The 15496-nt window shown below is 40.6% G+C and overlaps 1 protein-coding gene across 9 annotated transcripts in view; it reads left to right on the plus strand.

Annotated features, from left to right (window-relative positions):
- The window catches only part of NPAS3 (neuronal PAS domain protein 3), an 853174-nt gene that overhangs the window by 488777 nt on the left and 348901 nt on the right, over positions 1-15496 (plus strand). The window lies entirely within an intron of this gene.

The raw sequence follows: 15496 nt of genomic DNA on the forward strand, positions 1-15496 counted from the left end.
ATGTGCCTCCAATTTCCCCTTTAAACTCTCTTGATCTGCCAAACACACGTTTCCTGTTCTTCCTAAGAGTTTCTGTATCTTGAGCCAGAAAAATGAATTATAACCCTGTTACACGATTAAAAAAATATTTTTAATTAAAAAAAATCTGTTAACACTCTTCTTCCAACCAGATTTCTTATACCAAATCATTACCTCAATGATGGAAATATTTCACCAGTACCTCTTATGTGAGACCTAAAGCTTTAAAAGTCCTAGAGGCAAATTGAAGCACTTCGTATAACTATTATTTATTGTCACTACAGTCAACAGTAGTGGGTAGGAGTTTGCAGAGTCAGTGGCATTTTATTTTGAAAAGCTATGAACATCTTGACTGACCATGTTGAATCATCAACCCATCAGCCAGCAAAGAGTCCCCAGCTACCCCACCAACCCTCTTTCTCTGGAGGCTATACCAGGAACTCCCCCTGGACTGGTACCTGTGCCTATGGCCTGGACTGTGACACTTTCTTTAGAACATCTGAACTCACAGGTAGTGGTCCGTGCCATTTATAGATTTTTATGGCTTTAGTGACATCTAGTTTTCTCCTCTCCTTTTCCCTGATGATAGCTTCAATTCTCTAATCTCCTGATATTCCATTTGATTCAACATCAACCCTACTGAAATCTTTTTCTTCCAGTTTTTATCTTGGATTATTTTTTCCATCTTCTCTAGGAACACTTCATCCTCTCTAATAAGCTGGAGGATACATAGATATTCCTCACATTCTTTCACTTTATTTGCTAGATAGTTTTTTTTTAAAGTCTCATTCTGTTCTCAGAGAAGACGGGTAAAAACTTGTTACCCATCTCAGCAGAAAATTCTCGATTCAACTCAACAGTTTCTATTAAATAAGTCTTGGCCTTTTTTTAATGAAATAATTCTAATCTACTGCCTAATTTCTTGTAAGTTTTATTTTCCAAATTCTTTATGGTTTCCTTTAAGTTCTAGTCATGTTTTATGTGACTTTAATTATCGAAGGCAAGGTCTATAGATTTATTCATGCATGATCTGACAAACGCTGAAAAATGAGAGAGGAAATAATATTTTGCATGCTACCTAATGTTTGCTAATACTATGTTTACTTGAAGTAAAATGCTATGTTTCAGGCTGATGGTAAGGCCATTAACTAATACAACTACATTTGCATGTAGCCATTTATTGCATAATGCATTTTACAGATATTTACCAGATGGTAGTATACACCAGATGGTATTCTGAATGGTGGGATACACTTACGAACAAGGCAGGTGTCTTCATCTAAAGGAGTTCACAATCTGCAGAGACAGAACTGTAGTTACAGTAGAAACCCAGTATGCCAAGTGCTATCATGTGAGCATGTGTACAGAATAATGGGGACCCAAAGAACCCTCTTAGCCTTGTGGTAGAATGTTTAGAGTCTTTGTAGAGAGGGCACTTTGAAGCTAAATTTTGATGGTTGGTCACCTGAGCAAAAGAATTCTAAGCAAAAGAAATTTCTGTGTCTATGCAAAAGCACAGAAACACAAAAAGCATGGCCGGCCTGCAACGGGAGCTATTAAGAAGTACGCCATGGTTGCAATCAAGAGAGGGAAGGGGGAGAGAGAGAGAATGTGTGAGTGTCTGTCTGTAGGAAGGAGGGAGAAGAGTATTGACATAGCATGAGATGATCTTGAACCTTGTATGACGTGGAATGCAATTTGACCTTTTTTATTCTAGGCAATGACTTTTTCAGTTTCAAAATGTGACTATAACATGAAGGAGGACATAGATGTCAGAAATGGGTCAACCACTCTGCAGGGATAAAAAGTTGTGAGGACTTGAAGCTAAGGTTGAAGCAGTGAAAATAGAGGAAGGGTGAATTCAAATGACACTTAGAAAGTAGAAGAGGCTGGATTTGAGGACTGAGAAGATATATATCTGGTGGAGAGGAAAGGCTGACTCCAGTGTGTCTGGCCAGCATACTGGGCTAGATGGTGGTAAAAATGAGTCGAATTGTGTAGCAGAAGGCATAATTTGGGGAGCAGTGGAGAGGATGACTGATTTAAATGGGGAGGTCAAGAGTTTGAGGTGTCTGTAATAAATAAGGTAGAGATATTCCTGATTAGGGTCTTAAATGTAGGAGGCTTAGGGATGCTGATTTGAGGGCCATCTGGATAGGGGTAGGTTGTGGCGAAAGTCATGGGCTTGGGGGAAATCATCCCAGAATATGCAAAGTTTGAAGAGAAGAAAATCAAAGATCCAGAACCCTAGGGAATTCCATAATGTCAAAGGAAAACTGATGTTGTCTCTCTGGGAGACAGGGAAAGGATAGAATAGGAACCTCAGAGAGAACAGTGAAGATTTGGAGTGCCAGTTGGAAAAGAAGCTCATGAAGTCTACGTGAAGGGATTGCCGAGTGTGGAGCAGGTGCAAAGAGCCCGTCTGAGTTCTGACAGCATACGTTTTGTGTCTTGCTTTGTGCAGGAGGCTAATCTTCCTGATACACAATGTTTCAGTTGTCCTTACCAACTTGATTATATTTCTGAGTCACATTGCCCCTCGTTGGCAAGATCATGTTAAGCTGAGGTTATCTTGCAAGGAGGAATTCTATGTACACTTAAATTTTGGTGATCTGCAGTCATAGGATCATCTCTCTGCCATCATCTAGATCCTTGATGACAATGTCAAAGAGCCCCTGAGACAAGGATCGAACACTGCTGAAAACTGCTTTCCCACTTCCAAACCTCAGCACAGATGTGGTTGCAAAATAGCAACATCTAAGCATCCGGCCTGGCTTGGTCAGCACATGAGCCACAGAGTGAACAGGCCAAAATCTGTCAGCACCAGACACCGGCCAAATCCAAGAGATGGCTGAAATGATCTGATTAAAAAGAGGAAACCCTGACATATTTGTGGCCAAAATAATCAGGAGTGCAATTGGAAAGGCCCTTGGAGGGAGAAGATGGAATAAAAGAGGAAAGAAGAGAAAGGAAACAATTTTTAATAAGAAAATATCGCCGATGCCCAGGGAGAGTTGACTACCCCAGCAATATCTAGGGTAGTGCTGTATGTGGCATGTCTGTAGGGTGCAGACTCCCCTTCCCCACCTCGCCCCCAACCAAGGATAAGGCTGAGTCTTAGGACAACTGAATGTGTTTAAGTCCTACATGTCCTTGCCAACTCTACCCCTACACCCTTCACTCTTGCCCTGGTTCATCTGGGGAGTTTTCTGGGTAGATGGAATACCCGTATCTTGCTACACCACAGGGGCCACATTCCAGCCCTCTGCCTATTTTTATTTTTGTTTTATAAATAAAGTTTTGTTGGAACACGGCCATGCTCACTCATTTATGTATTGAAATGGCTGCTTTCACGCAAAATGGTGGGCTTGAGTAGTTGCAACAGTGACTGTATGGCCTTTAGTGCCTAATATATTTTATACTCTGGCCCTCTGCAGAACAAGCCTGATGACCTTTGTCTCAGTATGAAGATACCCTGGCTAGAAAAACAGCTGTGCCTAAATGCCTCTTATATGGTTGAACCACTCTATAGCATAAACACACACGCACACAGGAAACTGAGATTTAAATAACTAAAAACTGCATTCTAACTCTAAATTATATACTTTTTAAATGTTGCATAGACTTTGTTTGGATTCTCCTCCTTTCCCCAACCCCCAAGGCTTCATCTTAATCTTCCCAAGTGAAATCTGTCCTTTGCTTCATGTTGTCTTGTAACCATATTTCAATAGCACTTAATCAGTGATAAAACTGCTTTGATTTATTCCCAGCTGTGGATATTATTGTTGAAATCTGTGTAAGTGTTCCGACTTGTTATGATTGGAGCAATAGCATTTAAGAGTCCAGAGGCAAGTCAGAAAATTAACAACTGAGTTTTCTGATGCCTAAATTAACTGCACAGACAGCGCTGAGTACAATGAGAAAGTTGAGTAGAAACTTGCTCGGCAATATGTGAAAGTTCGGAATGGCTCACCCATTGAAAGTATTATATCTCAAGGACAAGTTCTCATTGGATATACTCCCCAAAGGCAGGACCAGAATTTCTTATAGAGGACAGCTGGCTTCTCTTTTATTCTGGGACACTTTTCTTTGTGCAACGTATAGATTGTTGACGCTATATGCACCAAACGTGGTATTTCTCCATTCTGCAGTGAGACTGAGCCACAGTATGTGGCTTGTGGTGGGTTCTGCCAGCACATCTGAAGTTATCCTGAAAGAACAAAAGAAAACAGTCTTGAGTTCATTGCTGAAAACTTAGACTAAAGAAAATACAAAGAAAAACAAAGTGGCTTGCAACCCTAATATGTGGCAACAGCAGCCCTTTAGAGTGTAGTCTTCCAAACTACTTTTTTAAAATTCCTGTATTCATCACAAAATGAAAAGAAAATTCATCACAAAAAGAAAAAAATATTTGGGTCTGGATGATATTTAGCATACTTGTATTCCAATTTTTTTACCTTTAATTTCTGGCATCCTATTTCCTTCTGTAAAGGCTGGTTAGTGTTGTGTTTTGTTTTCGTTGCCAGATTACTTGTAGTTTGAGTTGTACTATGCTTCAGATTTGGCTATGATAGGTCATCATTTGCTCTTTTCCAAACCTGGATTTATGTAAATTGGAGAAAGAAGTTTCCAATACTTACTTTAATTCTCATTGATTGGTTTTATTTAACGCTCTCCATCTATTGTTTATAAATATCCTCACATAGAGTGAAGATGTTGTTAGCTGGCATTATTGATCGTCACGATTGCAAGGTATTTACTGAGCTAGAGGTATTTACTGGACTATCCTGTATCTAAACTCAAGATATTCTCTTTTTATGATACAGTTATCCTTTGATGTCCTCAGGAGCTCTGTAGCTATCTTAAGCCTTCTTTATTTAAAATAATGATATTTGGTTATATCCTAACAAGAGCTGAAAATTGTCACACCCTTAAGTTGTTTAGTATTACTCCATTGCTGTGAGTCAAATTGTTTATCGCCCCAACCAGTCTGTGATCTCCTTGAGAACCAACGCCCAATATTATATCATTGGATTTCATATTTATTGTCCAGCATTCACTATCTGGCTAACAAAAATGCATATCGCATAAACACAGGATGAGAGGGAAATTCCTTGCCCAAGATTATCTATTAATATTGTCCCAGAACCCACGTGTTCTTACTTGCCCTATGTCCCTTTTTATTTCCCATCATGTTCACTGCTGTTGTATGACGGTTAAGAAGGTGGACTCTGGCTCAGAATCTCTGGGTGTGGTAAAATGGACATCTGAGTTCTACTTCCTAGCCGTGTGACCTTGGTCAACCTGTGGACCTCAGCCCCATCAGTTGCAAGATGCTGATGGCAACAGAATCTTTTGTGTAGGTTGAATTGAGATGATGCTCTGACGTGTCTTGCCCATTCTAGGTGCTCAGCAAATGTTAGCTTTTACTTCACCCTCTCTCCTGGTCATTTTTATACGTTGGAGTAAGCTATTTTATAATAAGGTTTAAAAATATTTTAACATGGATAATAAACTTTAAGTATCTACAAAAAAGAAAGGTGATCCATCATTATGTTTCCTTGTAGGTTCATTTCACTTTTATTTTTTCATTTCACTTTTCAATTATAGTTCTGTAAGCACTTGATTAGAATTGTTCACATTTAGCCTGTTATTTTTTGTGCATTATCTTGTACCCATTTTATACAGAGAGAAATAGAGGAATAAGGAAAAGATGGAAGTCTTCTTAAAGGTACTCAGAATTAACCCGGAAGAAAGAAGTTCTGTAACAAGGTTCAGTAACTCTTGTGTAAAATCTTCCTTTCCTCCTAAAACGTGATGCTGAAGTGTCCGTGCAAGTATCATTTGCACCCACAGGCAGGGTACGGGCGTTCTGTGTCAGGTGCTGTGTTTTGCTGAAGTCTGCTAACAGCCTCTGCATTAAATTCATAATGAGATTAAAATCTACTGTTCTTAGAAAAAGAAGAGTGGAAAATGTGTTGCAAAAGCCCTTTTGTCTCATCATATTAATGTTGATGTCCTCTTATCCCAGAACTTGGCTGACGCTGGAGCCAAAATCTATATTGGTTTAATTTTAAGTGGCCTTGTGAACAAGTGTGTACCAACAACGAAGGAGCCGAAAGGTACTTAGAGCACTCGCGCTCCTGGATGTGGACTCTCAGCTGGAGCTGGGCCTTCTCAAAGGAGGAAGAACTCACATGCTTAATGTTTCTATGAAGGAGGAGCTAGATTTTGAGGCCCTCGCCACTTTTATTATAATCACGGAGGCAGACTGGACTCAAAGAATAGGATTAGATACGGGAAAAAAAGAAATGCCAAGTTTTCCAATCTAAGGTGAAAGGAGCTCCTCAAAAAGCAGACAAACAATTTTCTTCTAAAATCTTTTTCAAGAGTATGGAGGGCCTGTTTCAGTAAGTATGAAAAATCAACTCCTGATGTACAGCCTGATGATCTATTAGATCTGATGTAGCAATTACCTTTTAAAAAAACAAACGGTGAAACGTGTGTTCCTATTCGAGTTTAAACTCTGTCTGCGTCTTTTATTATGCCTGGGTATGCATGGTTCCTTTTTGTCGAAGGGGAAAAGAGATTAGGCACCACAGAGTGACTTTCTCCCCTGCTATGGGACACCAACTAAACGAAATGATCATGAGTGGCAGTGGCTATGGATACTCACACAGGCATGCGTGTGGTCCGGGTTCATTTTGAATGAGCCAGGCAGGCTTCAAGCTCAAGTGCAGCCTCACTCAGGTGTGCCTGTCCGGCCAGGCCCCTGCTGCTGGGTGAGGTGAAGAGTGCTTGATCTCTTCCCGGCTTGTCTCAGCCGGGGGTCTGTTGTTAAGACCTGCCTGAAAGCTGCCAAAATGACATTCCCCAGTGTGATTGAGTTTTAATGTAAGATTACAACCATAGATCAAAGTGAGGAGGACATTTGGGCAGGGGCTCTTAAGATTTTTAGAGCCAGAGCATAAAGAAGATAATTATACTGTGTGATTTAGGGTTGTTTCTGCATGTGTCACTCAGGAGCAAGGCTTGTCCTATAAGCAAGGCTTATAAAGGGCTTTAGTTCCCCCCGCCTCAGTATTTCCTATTATTTAGTATCCAGAAGACCTTTTAAGGAATGATTAAAGAAACCAGACTCTTCTATAAATGGCTCTTCCTGATAACGAAGATCTGCCTTTTACACAGAAAGTATATTCTTTGATTGTGATCTGTGAATTCTGGAACAGAAAAGAGGGGGGAAAAACGGGACTAGAAATCTAATCGAGTCAAAGTCCTTTTGTTCTGACTTCCCCACTTCAGATTTTATGATAATTCAATCTCAGATGGGCTTAACTTTGCCTTTGCATTATTGACCTATTTTTCAAAAGTCTTAGAATTACAGAATCACATTCCTTACCTGGAGATCAATGTGGAAATTCCTCTTCAACTTTAAGGTTTCAAGAAAGTTCAACCCTCCTGACGATCCATTGTGCTTCCTTTCATTAAGTAAGGGTAACTCTGCAACTCTGGAGGTTTCCCCTTTTTGCCATGACTCCCAGAGACCAAGTTCCATGCACAGTTACATTTGCTTCCTTCAGTCTGTTTCTGGAAAATGGACCCTTGTTTGTGATTGCTCGGCTTTGTACCCACCTAATAACAGGCTTAGCGCTCTATGTTTTCTATATTTACTGTGCCAATGAATGTATGCTCATGAAATCCTTTTCATGAAATGTGTTTTTAAACTTTAAACTTTTTACCATATAACAAGTATCTGATTATTTTTTAACATTAATGTAGAAAAGCACAAGGAAAACATGAAAATTACCCACTATTTCATCAATCAGGGAATAATTTGCTGCTATTAATGTGGTTCCCTAACCTTCTGTGGCTCACCTGTAAAATTGGGATAACCGAGAGTCTCCACCCATATTGTAGCCTTCTAGGTGTTCCATGAGTGTAAACATGTTAATTCTTGAGCCATGCTTAGATCAGCACAGGAGCAAAGTACGTGTTGGATGGGGGTTCGTCGTTATTGCTCTTTCTGGGTATTTTATTCCAGACCCTTTTTCCTAGGCATGTGTCGACTCATTTTTCTAAGTAAGTATGGGCACAAATTCGGTGGAATCATGTTTTTTGGGGGCCGCAGGGGGTCTCAGAGTTTACCCAGTTTCTCCACAGGGGCTGCAAGAGATCAGGTGGGGAGTTGCTTTCAACTATCCTGTTCTAAGATCCTACCCAGAACCTACTGAGTCAGAAATTCTAAGAATAGATGTGTGCACTTGAAGGGAAAAATGAGATGATTCTGATGGGTGTGCCTGTTGATGAGACCTACTAAGCTACAGCTAAATCTCCTTTCCCAGGTGCAGAAGGGATGCACCTGAAGTCTGAGCGAGAAGCTCCAAAATCACACAAGTGTTTAGTTAGAAGCAGAGCAGAGCCTGGGCCTCTGAACTGCTGGGGCCTTCTCCACCACACAGAGGGCCACCAGGTATGTTTAAAGAGATAAGCATTGTGTATGAATTTAGCAGCACGGTGATCTGTTATAGCCAGACAGTTGTTGCAAAGATTATTCCATTTTAAGATAAACTGTAATGTTTTGGAGGCTCTAATTCAGTTTACCCAACATGCAGTTGTTGCAAGTAAAAACAAAGCAAAGGAACAAAGTACTTGTTTTCATTCATTCATTTGTGAAGCATTGAAGCATTCATATGTTACTGTCCTTTATGCATCAGTTCTAATTAGTGAAATTTTACTGCATTTTACTGCATCCTGAGTTTAAATGGTTTGGGGAGAGGGGAGAGGAGGAAGTTGGTGAATTTAAAACTTTGTAATAGGCAGCTTCTAGCGAACCTTTTCAGGATCTCCCTTGCACAAGGTGGGGTTCTGGTGGAGAGCCCTCACATCTGAAGATAGACAGCAGAATGTGGCATTTCCTATTATTCCAGGAAGTTCATTTTCCTCATAAAAAATGAAAAAAAAAAAAAAAACCATGTGCTGTGAGTTGGCCTGGGTTTGAGAAACTGCTAGAAGAAAAAGCCAAGAGCTTGAAGGCTGCATGAGCTAAGCCTGTGATGGGTGATTTGTAACGTTTCTAAATATTACAGGTACATCTAGAGTCTCGTATGACACTGCCCTTACCGCTGCACATGACTGATTCTGTAAGGATCTACATGGAGGTGTTTAGATGTTTCACCGTGTCTGCTTGACATAAACTAATGATGTAGACTGCTAAACATGGTGACATGATTAAACAGGATGTTAATTAGTGGTTCCTCCAAGAGTCTCAATCCTTCCTTTTAGCAGCCTTTGTTACACGTGTACAAAAGTTAAAGAGACAGAAATGGCTGTTGCCTGTATAGCATCTGTTAATGGCAACAGGATTTAAGAGAAAAGCATGTAAGCTACCCAGTAAGACATAGCAGGTTCATCTTCTTGGCTTGGGGGTTGTCCAAAACCAGGTCTTTGTGGGAAGGAATATGGCAATTTTCCCGCAAACGGTAATCATTTGTACTATTACTTAGTTGTCATGTATTGATGATGCCATTTCAATCAAACATATCTCATTCAGTGAGCTTTTGATGGGAGGAATTTTTGGAAGGGTTTAGGAAGGTTAAATCTGTGAGACATGGCTTCCATCTGGAATGCATTAGCTACAAAGATTTATTAGTCAGAGTGCCTCTGCATAATGTTCCATGGAAAGCGGGCCCTGCATCTAATTTCCAGCGTGATGTCTATATGAGGAGTGATCTTTGAAATATCATAGGTGACAATCAAGTTTGTTATAAAAATAGTAAATGCCTAGGGTTTTCATGGCGGCTATTTTAAATCCCTCATGAGGGCTGCTAAGCAGGTAGTTGATTTGTTGACAAATGATAAAACTTGAGGCATAGCAACATGCACAAAATTTTAAAATGGGATGGCCCTTTTAGGCAGAAAAAAAAGACTATTAGGACAATTATGAACATTTAGTGCTTTCATTTACCTTTTCTCTAGACATGATCGCATTAGAACATAATAAAACTAATTCTCAACTCTAGAGAAGTACATCCCGCTTCTGATTAAAATCGTTTATAAGAGCCAGTGTTGTTGATCAATAAGCGAGGTAAGGAAAACTTTATAACATCCCCTACGTTAGACAGCCTGAGACTACAGTTCTGAGCTGTAATATGATCAGTATAAATTAGAGATTGTGGAGTCCTAGAATTTCCACCTCTGGTGATTACTTGTGCAGGGAGGGCAGAGCTGGTATGTAGCCCAGGCTTACCTGTGCTGCCTAACTTTTAAAACATAGAACCTAAAAACAGAAATAGGGGTAAAGTTTGAGTTTGGGCTGCAGAAATGAGGATCTGATAGAGGCCAGAAGCCTCCTTAGCTTCCTGCTGAAAAGGCAGTGCAAGCCTTGAGGAATGACGGCCTCCTCTCCACCTGCCTTGCTCTCACTTGCCAACATTAAGGTAACATAATGAGAGCAAATCCAGTCCAACGAAAGCTTTTTATACCATCAGGAGGCAGTGAGGCCTTAAGGTGCCTTCTCTGGCTGTAGCCTATCTTTCTGAAAAGGAAGAGCAAAGGATTAATGCCAGGTGGAAGGCGAGTTGCTGTCCAAATGTTTATCTGTTGAATTTAGGTCACACCACAATGCCCAGTTGTGTCATTCCCTCTCAATGTAGGGAAAAAAGTGTTCTGTATCCTGGATACAAGTTCAGTACTAAATTGTTCTCCAAGGATTACAAGGGAAATGCTGGAGCTCAGCAATTTTCTTTTACCCTCGTGTTGGGCTTCTGTGCCATTGGGCGGTTTTGTGCCAGACAACAGAATTGAGAGTGAGGTAGTGCTAGCCACAAAATGCATGTTAGAGAAAGAAAAGAGGTTTTACTGCAAGACCTCAAAGAGCAGGGCTTAGGTTTTCACCTTATGTGAACATTTGTAGGACCCTTAGCTTGAAAAGTTCCTCTTTAGCATCCACTGCTCATGCTAGGGAGACCACAGCCAAAGCAATGCCTCCTGCCCCCGAGGAAGACACATTCCCAGGAACCCACTTACAGTCAGCACCTTTGTTAGGTAGGATGCATTCGGAGACATTAATTTCTTCTTCTTCCCTTCGGGTCTTAGCAGGGAATCCTATTCCTTCTTCTTCTTCAGACAAAATGATGTGGGGTCTCTACATACCCGTGACCTAGACAAACTTCCCCCTCCGCTCCAAGAGATGGAGTCCTCTGATACCCCTTAGTGCAAACTTACTCTTATCACATGTGAATGCAGCTTGCTTGCCAGGCTTGCTTTGGTAGGATCCGTGGATTATGCCCTGTCTCCCTGCCAGCTGCTGCCTCCTTTTACTAAGGCCAGTCTTCCATACACCCCTTGTTTGCAGGAACTTTGGGTTGGTCGACGTCTCATCATATTCTGGTGTCATGATTTAATGTGAACCACATAAAGCCATAATGGAAACCGTGACAGGTTCTCAAAGATATCAGTTGAGTTTTCTCATCTCCACCTTTGACATGGGACTGGAAATACTTTTAGTGCCACAGCTTTTGTGAAGGAACTGATCCAAGAAGTTTGAATATTATAGTAAGACCATTTCTGCCCTGCCTCATTGTCCAAATGACTTCACTAGTCTCTGATGAAATTTGTGTGAATTCCGCTCTTCAACATCCACTTTCCCCCAAAGTAATAATTTGGCTTCATTCATTATTCATTTACTTTAAGGCAAATACACTCCCGGACCACTTTCACATTTGCTAAAGAGAAACTCCTCCTTTTGATTCAACTAGTATTTCATTTTTTTGAAACTTTAGTGGCTTAGATTAATTACTTAATGTAGACTTGAATGCATGGAAATATCCTGAAGGAAATTCCAAAAACATTTTAAGGAGAAATAATCAGTCTTTCTTTCATGTCACAATCTAAGTTGCTTTTGATATTCTGAGTTACTTTAAATTTTCTCTATTTTGATAGTAATTAGTGAAGTGGGCACAGATTTATTTTTTTCCATACATGTCTTGAGATTTAGAACTTCTTTTAAGTGACATAGAGGGGGGAAAAAAACCCATAAAGTTCTGTGAGCAAAGTCCTGTGACTAAAGGTTAATTTCACTAAATCTAGCAAAAATTATTTTCATTGCAGTTAAATTCTTGAAACAGGAAGCATTAACATGCTAATTGTCATTTCTGAAATAGAAACGTAACAGCTTTGGAATGAGATTTGATTTTAAAAAGCAGTGCAGTCCTCCTCTCAACCCTTTCGCACTGTGAAATTTCAGCTAAATGCTCCGTGATGTATGAAAGAAATCTACCAGTCATTTCAGTCAATTCAATAATAATCAGTAACTAAGTGGCAAAAAGAAAAAAAAAGCCACAAGTTAACCTGGCTGTTTGTTTAAATTGACTAGTCTTATGATCGTTTCTTATGTAGACATGCTATTATATAACTCTAAAATATTACACAAATGTAGGTGTCGCGATTAATTCACATAATTGGTGAGAAAGTCTGCTCATGGAGTTGGTTGAGTATCATAAGCCTGGAGAATTCCAGCAGATATCACCATCAGTGTCAGTCAGTAGGCACTCAGAATCAAAGTCACCTCAAATTCAGGACCTGGTTGGAATCTGAGATTCATCTAGTTAAGCAGTCTGAGTTCAATCAGGTAATTTCTGATTGATCTGTAAAATGGGAATCATTTCAAGCCCTCATGTTTCTAGGAAGAACAAAGGGAGTGGGTTTTTTTGTTTTTGTTTTCACATGTAGTCATTTTTGAGAGAGACAGAGAGACAGCGCACAAGCAGCGGAGGGCCAGAGAGAGAGGGAGACACAGAATCCGAAGCAGGCTCCAGGCTCTGAGCTGTCAGCACAGAGCCCGACGCAGGGCTCGAACTCACAAACCGCAAGATCATGACCTGAGCCAAAGTCAGAGGCTCAACTGACTGAGCCACCCAGGCGCCCCTATGGGGAGTGTTTTATAACGCCAGTGTGCGAAAGTTAATGAAGTCTATGTTATAGACCTGATCCACTTCCCTTACAGCAACGTTTCTTGAAGGAGAACTTTCTGAAGCCCTCACTTTAAATACCACTTATTTCATACGCTCCAAGGAGGTCTGGCTCCTTCCCTTTTCTGTGAACAGCCAAGAACTCCCTTTCTTCCCCACTGAATTCTTCATTAGAATAATCTGTTGACTCTCATTTACTAGATTATGAGCTCTTTCAGGGTAGAGATTATTTCTGCCTAGTGCCCAACATAGTGCCTGGTACACAGGTGTCATTCAGTAATTATGTGCTGAATGAATGCATGGGATACTATACATAAGGTGACTGCTAGATCCTTCTTCTTGTAGAGATTTCACAGTAGCACCAAAGATTGGGCCTTCCACACAATGACTCGCCAGCCAGATATAGGTGTGCTTGTGTGCATACAGCTCTGTTAGGAGCACACTATTTTGTAGTTTCTTATCAGTGACATTGGCAATGGAAATAGAGGTGGTTGTATAATTACCCTCAGGACTCCAAGTCTCAATGGTCCCTCTGTACCACCATGCTGGAGTACAACTTGGTAATACCTGGATTTTAACCCTCTTTCTCTCTGGGCAGGGTGAGTTGTATAATGCCCTGCCTTACAAAGCAGCCCGTATTTCACAGTTGAAGATATACTGGTTTTAAATTGCAAAAGGAAAAAAAACAAGGTGATGACAGATAAAAAAACAATTAGCTTCTATAGTAATACTAACACAAGTAATATAACTGGAAGTTTTTTTCTCTCTGTCTGTTTTATTTTGCTCTAAGTCTGATACCTAGACAAGTACATGTTATAGAAGCGAATGCTTAGATTTTGCACTTGTTGTATGCAATTATTCTCTCAAAAGTTATAAATCTTCCTCAAAATGTATATACCTAAATTTTCTTGGAACTCTAAACTTTCCTACACATTCTAAATTTTTCTAAGCTCTCAATCAAGTTTTCTTCTGATCTTTTCCCCAAACTTGGGGAGTTTCAATGTTGTGCTAGCCAAAAGAGATCAATGTTCATCTGACTTTAACTGCTTTTGAGGGTCTGGGCAGCTTAATAAGAAGCCTATTTTGGTGTTGTATAAAAAATTTCTGTCAAAATCACCACTATAACTGTCCTGCCTATTTCAATATAATAGTTTTACCCTTGTATTTTTAATTTTTAAAAGGTCTTCCATTTGCAGTATTGTATAGATTTGTTATTGTCAGATAATAATAGTTAACACCTGTGTAGTCAACGTAGGCCAGACATCTTTAAATGTGTTCATAAAAGGTGTTATGAGTTTAAGGGAAAAAAGATCACACCCTGATGGGCGTTAAGGAAGATTTCACGGAGGAGGGGACCTTTGGTTCAGATGTGCCCTCCCTGTGAGACTTCTATCCTTAGGCAGAACTGTTGCCATGTTTACACTGACAGATAGGCAGGTTCCAGTCTGAAATCTGAGCTTGCATCCAGTGATGCAACTTTTGGGAGGAAGCTCAGCTTAGTGCGAGCTACCACCAGAGTCCCTAATTCCCATCCTGCTCTGCCATTTCCCCGGGGGGGGGAGGGAGGAATGGATTTACCCATCTGACTCTTAGCTGCTTATCTGTAAGGTGGGGACAATAACAGTTTGAGGTTCATGAGGTAGCTGAAACACTAGTGATTTCAGTGGAACCCAAGAGTTGTGAATGTGTCCTGATGCTTTCTAAGGGAAAGGCTCCTTGTGAGGAAACTCTTGTACCCTTGAGTTACATATAATGGTGACTTTTACTTGGTTTATTTTTAACTTGATTCTGCTCATGATTAAGCACTAGGTAAACTGGAAATAATTGTTACAGGAAATTAAGTCACATGGGGATGTGTTGGAAAAGATGAGCGGATTGGGTAAGCCAGAGTTCTTGTTCTTCCCCCACCTCTGGTTAGTTTAACTGGGCAACATCAGGCTACAACATTTCCAGAGGCTTTCCTCACCTATACCCTGAAGGTGTTAGACTAGATGATCCCCACAGGACAGCAGTATTCACTAGTGCTGCTTGCAGACATCTGATTGTCCTCCCCTGGTGGCACAAAGAGGATTGAACCCCCTGTACCCTGTGGTCGGGTGGGACCACGTAACTAGTTCCAACCACTGAGCTGTTATGAGTAGAGGTGACATAGGTCACACAGGCTTTCACATTCAGTCACAAACCCTCTGAAGTTCTTCCCTATTCCATGATACAGTGGTGGCCACTCTGCAGCCTGAAGGGAGGATAGCATGGAACAGACTCCCTAGTGACCCATGACAGACATCAGCAGGAATGGGACATAGGCTACCACTTTTTAAATCACTTACAAAGTGAGGTCATGTGTTAGTGCAGCCTAACACACCCATCCTGAATTGTTATAGGAACCTTCTAGCAGAGGGTACCAGGGAAGATTTAGCAGGGGCTATTGTTTGAACTCATAATGGTCCTAAGAATATGGTCTGGATTTGAATGCTAGCTCCACATACTAACAGCAGTGGGATCTTATGCTA

Source organism: Acinonyx jubatus, chromosome B3 (assembly GCF_027475565.1).
Source record: "Acinonyx jubatus isolate Ajub_Pintada_27869175 chromosome B3, VMU_Ajub_asm_v1.0, whole genome shotgun sequence".
In the NCBI taxonomy this organism is placed as follows: Eukaryota; Metazoa; Chordata; class Mammalia; order Carnivora; family Felidae; genus Acinonyx; species Acinonyx jubatus.